Raw genomic sequence first — 11,412 nt, 5'->3', positions numbered from 1 at the left:
TTTTTATTCCATCAGCAGCTCAACATCATGAGCAGCTTTGACATAAAGACATCAAACTCAAGCTGACTTTAAACTGGATCTACTTTTAATACAGGGGCTGAAAAACAACTAACATCTTTATTATATATCAGGACAGAAAGTCATTTCATCTCAAATAGAAAACAGCTTTATTTGGAATAATCAGCACTATCAACTGGTTTGGGATCTCCACCAGTTTCATGTCTTTACAGCTTCTCCAACAAAGGTCCTGTAAAATCAGCATTTTTGTCTTTATTGGTTTGATAGTGATTGATTATTCAGTCCCAATCTGCTGTCATCTAAAGAACAAAATGATGTTTCTATGAGTCAAAAAGCTCCAGATGTTGTTCACAAAGAAAACAAAGATTAGGAAGTTAAACACAAAGTGTTTGGAGCCAAAATGTTCCCAAGCTGCTCTTTTTGAAATGGCAGAGGTACAGTGGTGTCTAACAGCACACTGTGGAAGGCAAACATGTTCTTGTTGGATGAAACTTCATGAATCCTTTGTAGATTTGAGCTTTTGGAGCCTTTCTTTTCTCTTCAGGTGTACAGAGGCTGAGGAGGCAGGTGAAGCAGGTGGAGCTGTTGTAATGCTGGCAGAGGGTGTGTCTTAGTAACTCTGTGAGGTAGAACTGGATCCAACATTGTGGATGTGTTGATGTTGGAGCCATTAAGATTCTCTGCACACTGTAGGATTTCCCTCTGATTCACTGTGGGGGCATTTTGGAGTCTGTCAATGAAACTCTTCATATTTGTGTTTGACACCAGTTTATAGAAACAGAGAAATGTGTCATGCTTTTGTTCGGCCTCCACAAATATACACATTTGTTCATTGGTTGGACTTTTTGGAAGGAGACACATTGAAAACCATGTTAAGAAGATCTTGTTGTTTCCTGTGGATCCGACACAGAGAGTGGACTTCAGACAGAAACTGTGGAAGAGATTTTAGAGGCCGTGTGTGGCAACAGGAAGTTTCTGTATGTTTTCTGTATGTATCTTACATGTGGAAAACAACACGTGATGTTTGTGAAGTTCTACAATGATCATTGTTCTGACAGCATTTTGAGTGGGAACAGTTCAAAGTTATTTACTGATTGAAACAAGCTGAATGTTTCTGTGCACGATGAAGATCAGCAGCTCAGCTGATCAGTGAATTGACATCTATCAGTCATTTCATGAGATGAAGTCATCAGCAGACATTTGTTCTAACTGTGTGATAAATGTCAGAACGTCAGAGCTCTGCTTTAGTCACTACTTGATGATCATTGGCTCATTGTTGAATCCAGTGGCCCAATCTGACCTCTGACCCTTTGCTGCAGGTCTTCTGTGTTATCTCCACTTTCATGTCTGATCTTCTGCTGTATCGTCCAAAATAAACATCTGAATTATTTCCAACACTTCAGCAGATCTTTAGTTTGGGCAGTACAGTACAAAATAACACATATTGTACTGTACTGCTCACTTCCTGATCTTATTGGATCTGTGTGTGAGGTTGGTGAAGGAAACACATGTTTACTGAGTGAATCGCTGCCATTAGGAACTAGTTTTTATATCACAGCCTAGAAATCACACAGGACCATTTCTGCAAGTGAAAAGTCCTAATTGGAGGAAAATAATTGTATCGTTTGTGTGACTGTTGTTTGTAAATGAAGAATTGTCCCAACTACATGTGCTGCTGACCTTTGACCTTTGCTTTAGGTGCACAGAGGAGTCTGTGGAAACATCCAGAACTGAGGCAGTGCTACAGATGTCTTCAAATAAAGTGGTGTATTATCCATGGATACGTTCCTGTTCAGACCTGCTGGCTGTCAATGGGCTTCATTCCATTTCAGACTGCTGGTGGTCGCTGTGATCTAAACTCAACATGGCTCCTGTGTTAGAAGAGCCTCTGATTTTAAAATATGCACATTGAATAGTTTCTTTGCAACACTATGGAGCTACCAGCCCAGTATATGTAGCCCACAGTAGATGGAGTTATCAAGCTGCACTGACAAACATCAGGACTCATGTGATCCCTACATGTGGACCTTTCACAGATGGATCCAAGTGCAGATTCAACTCTGCATTACATTTGACTTCAGCTGTTACACACTTTCATTTTCTAGCTGTGGCACTTCCTGCTTTTTGGATCAGATAGTTTATCCATGTCCACAAATGTTTGGCTGCATATTTGTATCATCTATATTTTCAGTCTTCATACAGCCGATATTTCATGTGGACTCCAATCTGCCACCTGCCATCACGTTTTCAGGGTTCATTCAGTGTTGAAATGTAGGACAAACAGCAGCACATGTTCTCTAAATGTTTGTAGTCATTTTAAATGAAGCTGATACTACAGGAGACATTTTCCACATTTATTGTCTTTGAACAGAGAATAATAAAGCCATCAAACATATACAGGCTGTGCAAATACAAACTTCTGTGGTGCATTTGATGACCTGCAGAGGAGAACAAGTCGGGCTTTTCAGCCCTAACACAACCTCTTTGTTCTCCATACTACAAAACCTTAAAAGGCTGATATGCAAGTTTGCATGAATCACCAACACAGTTGTGTTTGTTTCTAGTATAGTTATAAATAAGGTGATCAAATATCTGCTGACTGATTAGATCCAGTATCTATTACAGATGAACTGGATATCACAGCATGTTGTTAATCCGTCATATCAAACTAAACAGTGTTGCTGGTGTAAATATCCTCCAATAAAGTCAGATGAGGGCTGCTGTTGCCAGGTAACGATGATGTCACACTGGATCTTCTGATCTTCAGCATCGTAGCGCTCGGAGTCTGATGTTGGCTCATGTGTTGTCATACACCAACATGACGTTCTACTAGTCAAGGCCTCACCTTAACCCACTGATGCTGATCACACAGACCCACTAATAGAACTGTTTTATCAGGTTTATGCAGCGTCACCATTAATGTCACATTTAATCACATTTACATTACAAGCCCACTACAACCATTATCAACATTTAAATTACATTATACATCTGCACTGATTTAAAGCACCACTATTTTAACCTGATTCATTTCTCCACCTTAACAGTTCATTCATCAAATGAAGCAAGATATTTGACCCTCAAACAAATGTACCAACAAATAATTTAATATTTATTTTCCAACTTTTACACGTGAAATCAAACAAGTGTATTTAACAATGAAAACCAGAGTGGAAGCTGCTCATATAGAGTCCAACCCAGGCTAAAAGTAAGCTGAGTAGAGCAGCACCATCAAAGTATCGGCTCTATGAACACGGTGCAAGATCGCCATCTGCAGGACAAAACTAGTTTTCCTCCTCGTCAACGTCAAGATGACGTCATCGTACAACAAAACATGAAGATCAGGTGACATGACTGTCTGAGAGGCGGAGTTAAACTGTGGCAGGTAAGCATGTGGAGGAGCAACATCATTGCATTATACAGTTTCCTCTCTAACTGGATGATGCTGTGAACAAGAACAGCTGTGGAACCATTGGCCATTTCCCATAGTGTAGCTGAGTCAAAACACCCCAAGTGCTGAGAGGGAAAACATGATGATTTATGTAAAGTCATAACTGGCTGCAGCAGCTGACCTTTGACCTGTGAGCTGCAGCTTAAGCTTCTTTTATGGTTCAGTGTTTAATGTTTAAACTGTTTATGGCTGCACACACGCCCACAGTCAGGTTGTATACATGTTGAAATGTTATATACAGTGTGGCAGCTGACCTTTGACCTTTAACCTGCGAGCTTCAGACTCATTGCTGGTGTGAGGTGTTTAATACTATTGAAGCTTGCAGACACACCCACATCATCTGATTTGTTCTCAGGGTTGTTCAGTGTGTTGGAGTTGAAGCAGAAACCTGCTGCAGGTTAATTATTGATCAAACAATATCACACAAGGTGCAGCAGCTGACCTTTGACCTGTGAGCTTCAGACTCTTTGCTGGTGTGAAGTGTTTAATGTGACTTCAGCCTGCAGACACAGAGGACTGATGAAGCAGAAGATTGTCTCTGTTTCTACACAGACCTGGTCCAGACAGCAGAGCTGCAGAGTGAAGACGTTGATGGGAAGAAGCTGAGTAAGTGCAACGTCCTCTTTGAATCCTGGATCAGGAAGTGAAGCCGCTGAATATTTGCTGTTTAAATAAGGTTTCTGTCTTTGACTCAGTCTGCTGTCACTTTGTTTCAGAGAGAAAAAGAGATTTCAGATTAACTGCATTATATGCTGAGTAACTAAACGCTGCTAGTCTGTGGTGTCACTCCCAGCAGCATCACGTCATTTCTTTACTCTGACCTTTAACATCAGTTCACTTAGCTAGCAGAGCAGCTAGCAGTTAGAGTATGAACTCTGTGTCAGCAGTCAGCTTGGTCCTGGTGGTCGCCTGGTTTCATGTTTGCTGATGATCCAGATGTGTCCACATAATTATTTATTTCTGTAAATGTAAAGACTTTACAGATAAACAGCAGCAGCCCTCTGGCTGGACTCTAACCTGTGAGTTTCCTGTGACTGAAACCACAAGCTGACATTTTCCTTCTGAAGCAGCTGAATGGATGTTTGAGTTTACCTGCATACATGGTGCAAATAAACCCGCTTTGGATGGTTTGGAGGCGGAGCCCAAAGCAGGACAGGATTCTAATGTGATTGGTCACTTTGATGAGGCGGCTGTAACTCAGGTGGTCGAGCAGGTCACCTGCTAACCAGAAGGTTGGTGGTTTAATGCCAGTCTGCATCATGTCCTTGGGCAAGATACTAACCCCATGTTGCTCTCCGATGCATCCATTAGAGTGTGAATGTTAGACAGGAAGCACTTAGAAACATGGAAAAAGTGCTTGTGTGAATGTACAAGTTGTGTAAAGCTTGTGTTTGAAAAATAAAGTTTATTTCTTATTATTTATTTTATAATAAAGTTATTTCCTGTGCAGCAGTGGAAATACTGACAACTATAGCTGGAATATTTATTTGAACTATTTTAAACCAGAGGCTGCAGACGCAGGTTCTGCAGCCTCTGCACTGCTGTGCATCAGTCTGTTGGACAGTATTTGATAGATTTCAGGGAAAAATGAAGGAACATGAACAACTGGTCAGAAACACTTACAGGGAGTGCAGAATTATTAGGCAAGTTGTATTTTTGAGGAATAATTTTATTATTGAACAACAACCATGTTCTCAATGAACCCAAAAAACTCATTAATATCAAAGCTGAATGTTTTTGGATGTAGTTTTTAGTTTGTTTTTAGTTTTAGCTATTTTAGGGGGATATCTGTGTGTGCAGGTGACTATTACTGTGCATAATTATTAGGCAACTTAACAAAAAACAAATATATACCCATGTCAATTATTTATTTTTACCAGTGAAACCAATATAACATCTCCACATTCACAAATATACATTTCTGACATTCAAAAACAAAACAAAAACAAATCAGCGACCAATATAGCCACCTTTCTTTGCAAGGACACTCAAAAGCCTGCCATCCATGGATTCTGTCAGTGTTTTGATCTGTTCACCATCAACATTGCGTGCAGCAGCAACCACAGCCTCCCAGACACTGTTCAGAGAGGTGTACTGTTTTCCCTCCTTGTAAATCTCACATTTGATGATGGACCACAGGTTCTCAATGGGGTTCAGATCAGGTGAACAAGGAGGCCATGTCATTAGTTTTGCTTCTTTTATACCCTTTCTTGCCAGCCACGCTGTGGAGTACTTGGACGCGTGTGATGGAGCATTGTCCTGCATGAAAATCATGTTTTTCTTGAAGGATGCAGACTTCTTCCTGTACCACTGCTTGAAGAAGGTGTCTTCCAGAAACTGGCAGTAGGACTGGGAGTTGAGCTTGACTCCATCCTCAACCCGAAAAGGCCCCACAAGCTCACCTTTGATGATACCAGCCCAAACCAGTACTCCACCTCCACCTTGCTGGCGTCTGAGTGGGACTGGAGCTCTCTGCCCTTTACCAATCCAGCCACGGGCCCATCCATCTGGCCCATCAAGACTCACTCTCATTTCATCAGTCCATAAAACCTTAGAAAAATCAGTCTTGAGATATTTCTTGGCCCAGTCTTGACGTTTCAGCTTGTGTGTCTTGTTCAGTGGTGGTCGTCTTTCAGCCTTTCTTACCTTGGCCATGTCTCTGAGTATTGCACACCTTGTGCTTTTGGGCACTCCAGTGATGTTGCAGCTCTGAAATATGGCCAAACTGGTGGCAAGTGGCATCTTGGCAGCTGCACGCTTGACTTTTCTCAGTTCATGGGCAGTTATTTTGCGCCTTGGTTTTTCCACATGCTTCTTGCGACCCTGTTGACTATTTTGAATGAAACGCTTGGTTGTTCGATGATCACGCTTCAGAAGCTTTGCAATTTTAAGACTGCTGCATCCCTCTGCAAGATATCTCACTATTTTTGACTTTTCTGAGCCTGTCAAGTCCTTCTTTTGACCCATTTTGCCAAAGGAAAGGAAGTTGCCTAATAATTATGCACACCTGATATAGGGTGTTGATGTCATTAGACCACACCCCTTCTCATTACAGAGATGCACATCACCTAATATGCTTAATTGGTAGTAGGCTTTTGAGCCTATACAGCTTGGAGTAACCAAAGGGTTGTAAAAGCAGGAAGCTTACAACACAAGGAACAGATCTTTCAGATCGGATGTATCTACAATAAAACCTCCCCCAACACAAAGTGGTTAGAGGTGCTCAGGATCTAAGGAATGGCTTTGATAATACTGCTTGAACTAAGACTGTACAAATTTAAGAAACACAATGGCAACATTCAACAATTAGACCTAACAACAACTTTATGTCGGAAGTTCCCGCACGCTCATTGGATAACGATGTGTCAATCTCGAGTTATTAGCCAATGAGCGTGCGGATCCACAGAAAGACCCGCCTTTATCACAGGACTTTAAAAACTACAATGGCGACAGAAACTCGGTGAGTGGAGTTCAGGCTGACGTTATGAAACTGTGACGTTTGAGCCACTTCCTGTTCTCAGTCCCAGCGTCCTGATCACCGAGGTTTCTGTTGCTCTGATATCTGATATTGATTATATTGGTAAACAGGCTGTAGCATAAACATCAGGTCTGTTCTGAAAACTGTCTTTATTTTTTCAAATTAAGGGAATATCTGTGGTGTGATACCGCGGGCTCATGGGCTAAGGACTTGGATTGACAAGTCAAGCGCAGATGATTGTGTTGTTTCTTATAAAGGCTTGTGTGTGTGTGTGCCTTCCTGTGTGTGTCCTTGTGTCAGTGGAACTGAATCAGTGTGTTAGAGAAAGTGCTCCTCTGCTGTGCCGTCATCGTGTGGATGCTTCTTTTAAAGTTGGAACTCATGTTTTTATGATCTGCTTCATTTCATTGAACCTTTATTTCTAACCATGAAGTCCCTTTGAGGTTACAGCCTCCTGGTTAGGTTTAGGCTGTTCTTGTGCTTCAGGCTGAAATATGAGGAGTAAGGAGTGGGGCTGGTTAGCCCTCATGACCCTCACCATAACACATACGTCACAGGACAGTGTTTACCACAGAAACTCCATGAAATGATCAATGAGAACTTTAGAAACCCGTCAGTGTGATGCTTCCAGTACAACAGCACCTCTGAGTGTGTGTGTTTACCTCTCAGACTAACTCCACCCTGACATCAAGAAGATGGAGGAAGAGGATGGAGCAGCATCTGCAGCATCCAGCTGTGTGTCTGTGAGGAGTGACTGGTCCAAAGGAGAACCTCGACAGTTCAGTAATGAACCTGCAGCAACAATGTAAGAGAGCTGCTGACTCATTTATTCAGTGTAAATAATGATTTTTGATACAATGGGAGAAGAAAAATGACAAAAACAGTTTTAAAAATAAGGATTAAAATATTACAAACTATATTTTTGAGTTTCCTGATGTAGTACAAAAATATATGAACATAACTGTATATAGGACAGATATTTTACGGTTCTTTTAGGCAGCACCAAAAAACAAAAAGACTATTTTTAAGCTGTCTGAGGTAGTGAGTCAACATGTGACACTGGGTCAAAGGTCAGGGAGTAAAAGTGTGTTTTAACCCTTTAAAGCCGGTGGGAGCGGGCACGCTCCGTTTTGCGTAACTATTTTTAAATCCCGGTAGCACTTACATCTTGTGCCATCAGCTTGTCCTCGGTCACGGTTTTCTTCCACATATAGCTTTGCAAAAACTGCATAAAAAGCACTTGCAGCAACAAAAACATAATATTCCAGAAACAGGCTTTGCCGATCCGATCAGCTGTTCATAACACTTCCTACGTCCATCACCACGAACTATCGCATGTCTGCCATGACCTGCCCGAAAGTGGAAGTGATGTCATTTTGCGGAAATGTATTTTTTACCTTCAGGGCCTCATGAGTCTATACTGGTGTTTTTAAAAGTTATGTTTGACTTTCTGACTTTCTGTGTCGTTTCTGGGATGCTTACGACTCATATTGCACTGCTGGAAATAGTTTATTTTGATGCACATGCTGTTTTTTTGCAAATTTACATTATAATATTTATTTTTTGTTTTTCCTGCAGTATATACAAATTGGTGATTTTCAAAAGTAAAACTATGAAGGCATTTAGAATAAATTTCCTGTGGTGGGAAGCTATTTTGTGCAACTTTTTTGTATTTACACTTTTGAGGGATAAGCCTCTTAAATTTCTCTAGCTAGAAATATATGTTAAAAAAACTAAAACGATTTTCAATTTTTTTGTAGTTTATTGCACTTTTTTGCTATTTATGTGATTACTATGCACTTAATGCATACATAATATTAAAATTTGGGCTATAATGGTTGTATTGATGTATATCAACAAATGCTCCCAAAAATGGCACCACAGCATGTAAAAATATAATATAAGCTCTGGCGAACTTGGTTCTATGGTAGGTCTTAAAGGGTTAAAGGAGGTTTAAAAGCAGCGAGTGAAGGAGCCTGTCGAGGTAAATCGTTCCATAACTGATCAAATTCAGTTGGTGATGTAGGCTGATCCTGTTTCTGTGTCATTGATGCTGTTCAATCAGGTTCTGTGAGAGAAACATAAAGAACTGTTTTCCTGTTAAATTAACTCCATCTATGACAATGTTAAAGACTAACAGGACAACCATAACGTTTGTTGCCTCGCTGTTTTATTAGCCATAGCAGCTAACAGCTACCTTGATTCTAGCTTAGCAGACTGCTAATGTGGCTACGGGCTAAAGGTACTTTGGGAGGCTCCCATATTTCCACAGGGGTTGCAGCAGATGGATCCATGTGTTTGATGCTTCCTGATGCAACCCTTCTAGTTATCTGGGTTTGGGGTTGCTTTTTTACATTTAAAAAGATTTAATTTGCTTTTGCAGTTGAAATTACAAGTTTACACAGCGCTGTAGACCTCTGTGTGAAATCAAGCATCTGGTTCACAGAGAGGATAACCCTCAAATGGGCTGTACAACATTATATAGGGAGACAAAAACAGAGATTATCGTAGCCATCGCTCTCTCGCATGGACGTGGCAGTCTTGCTGTCTGCTGCGAATCCTCCCCGTACCTCCGTGACCTCGTCTGGTATCTGCTCCCTCCTCTGTAAGAGACAGTAAAGGAAAACACGTCTCTGCCTAGTCTTGAAAATCTAATCTTATCATCCATCGTTCTTCTAGGGCCTCTTCTTCTTGTGGCCTCAGCTAACTGCTAATATTTAAATGGCTAACATTAACATGTGTGCCAGCCAGGTTGTTCAGTGTTGTGACAGTCAGCTGCTTCAGCTGCTGCTGGGATGGGCTGTGGCAAAGAGAACAGAGAAAATCAAAATCAGAGTTTTTCTCTGAATTAAAAGCAAGGAAACAACAATATATTCTACATGGTGAAACTGATGGTTTATGGTGTTTGGGCCTGTTTTTCTGTATTTATGCAGATAAAGTGTAAACTCAGATGAATTATACCATCAAATGTTAAAGGAAAATATGAGGATGAGTGTCTGTGAGCTGAGAAGGACGTGAAGCGAGCAGTTTATCCCAGAGCTGAAGCTGCTCTGTGTGCAGAGATGAGCTCAGATTCCTGCTGTGATTGATCAACAGTCACAGAAATGTAGACTTGTAGTTATTACTGCAGGATGGTCACAGCAGATACTGATAAACATGGATTATGAGGATGGATGATCAAGTTTCTCACTCTCTCCTTTAAATCTCAGTTTTCTTCTTCTTCACAGTTTATCTGTTAATTTATTCATGAATAACACTGAAAGAGTTTCTGTTATATTTCCCCTTGAACATCACCTTATTAGGGCGGCATTAGGAAATAGCCCCCCTCCAAAGAATGAATGAATGAATGATGATAATAATAAAATTATTAAAAAGCAGAGCTCAGAGTGGTAGATGGTCAAACATGGATCCACGGGTGGTTCAACTGCATTTGGTGACGTGACTAAAGCAAATCTTTCAAATAATCCCACCATCAACGGGATGTTGTCTCCTTTACTACGGTTACTTTACTTGGTCACCGTGTGAATTTCTTTGAAATGAACCAAATTCTTTTATTTGTTGGTTGTTGCATATTTAAGCTCTACAGTCAGGAAAGGAGGAGATGAGGCCTCAACAATGTTGGGTTGTAGCTGTGGTTCAGGTTAGAGTGAGTGTCCATGGAATAAATGTAAGTCAGTGAACTGCAAACATGACTGTGTTCAAACTTTTTCTCCTTTTTATAATGAGTCTAATCAAAGGTGGACAGAAGTATCTCCACTTTGACTTTTCTGTGTCACCATCAGAGCTTCTGCACAGTGTGGAGAAAGATCCAGAAGCAGAGCTGGACTGCAGACAGCCAGTCAGAGCAGCTGTGTACAAAGTAAGACTGAACATCTGTCTGCTGATGGACTCATTTCTGAAAACTGGACTTCTTGTGTTGTTCAGACATTGAAGAGTTTTCTTTCTCTTTAGTCTCATTGTTTTTCTTTCTTTCAGCAGATGTTGGTCTGCAGGAGGTTTTAGATGAACATAAGATCAGTCTGAGGAGGAGATGTGAACATGTGACTGAAGGAAGTGATGAAACAGGAAGTAGAACCCTCCTCAACACCATCTACACTGAGCTCTACATCACAGAGGGACAGAGTGAAGAGGTTCATACCCAACATGAGGTGAGGCAGCTGGAGACAGCTTCCAAGATGGACGCCCTCCATGACGCTCCAATCAGGTGCCAGGACATCTTTAAAGCCTTACCTGACCAACAGAGACCCATCAGAGTGGTTCTGACCAACGGCGTGGCTGGTGTTGGAAAAACCTTCTCAGTGCAGAAGTTCACTCTGGACTGGGCAGAGGGCTTGGAGAACCAACATGTCAGTGTGGTGGTTCTGCTTTCATTCAGGGAGCTGAACCTGATCAGAGATGAGCAGTACAGTCTTCTGGAGCTGCTCCATGTTTTCCATCCAACATTACAGAAGGTCACAGCAGAGAA

At 41.2% G+C, this 11,412-nt stretch overlaps 1 long non-coding RNA gene across 3 annotated transcripts; it reads left to right on the top strand.

The window, feature by feature from the left end:
• The first annotated feature begins 3,927 nt into the window (after positions 1-3,927).
• On the top strand, positions 3,928-10,978 carry LOC109196348 (uncharacterized). 3 transcript variants are annotated; one of them, XR_002057859.2, is made up of 4 exons: positions 3,928-4,075; positions 7,617-7,752; positions 10,730-10,806; positions 10,923-10,978. It is a non-coding gene; the product is annotated as an uncharacterized LOC109196348 (long non-coding RNA). The 3 variants fall into 3 exon arrangements; XR_002057860.2 differs by lacking the exon at positions 3,928-4,075 and adding an exon at positions 6,746-7,076; XR_003214743.1 differs by lacking the exon at positions 3,928-4,075 and having other exon boundaries at positions 7,085-7,752.
• Positions 10,979-11,412: the final 434 nt, after the last annotated feature.

The sequence above is a fragment of the Oreochromis niloticus genome, linkage group LG3 (genome assembly GCF_001858045.2).
Source record: "Oreochromis niloticus isolate F11D_XX linkage group LG3, O_niloticus_UMD_NMBU, whole genome shotgun sequence".
Lineage (NCBI taxonomy): Eukaryota > Metazoa > Chordata > Actinopteri > Cichliformes > Cichlidae > Oreochromis > Oreochromis niloticus.
The sequence above is the reverse complement of the archived record's forward strand: the minus strand, read 5'-3'. Positions and strand labels throughout refer to the sequence as shown.